The following is a 345-nucleotide window of genomic DNA, read 5'->3' as shown; positions in this document are numbered from 1 at the left end:
AAAAAATAAAACAATAAACAAACGCATACATAAAAACGATAATAATAAAAAAAACATGCATCTTCGAACTCTGACGGCAGACACGAGCGAAACGGCCCAAATTTTCGGGAATGAAATATAGCGGAGAGCACTTTCGCCTTCATAATAAACGTGATTGAATAGGGCATAACGAAGAAAAGGAGCATGAAGGGCTGTCTTCCTCTCTTGAAGACAAGGGACGCTGAAGGCGGACGCGAAATGAACAACAGGTAACGAACTTTTTTTCCCAGCAACAGGATAATACGGCGAAATTTATTTCTATATTTATCTTTTTTAAAGCTCGAAAGGAAGTGAGTAACAGAGCAG

Source organism: Penaeus monodon, chromosome 23, assembly GCF_015228065.2.
Source record: "Penaeus monodon isolate SGIC_2016 chromosome 23, NSTDA_Pmon_1, whole genome shotgun sequence".
Taxonomy (NCBI): Eukaryota; Metazoa; Arthropoda; class Malacostraca; order Decapoda; family Penaeidae; genus Penaeus; species Penaeus monodon.
This window is presented reverse-complemented; position numbering follows the sequence as displayed.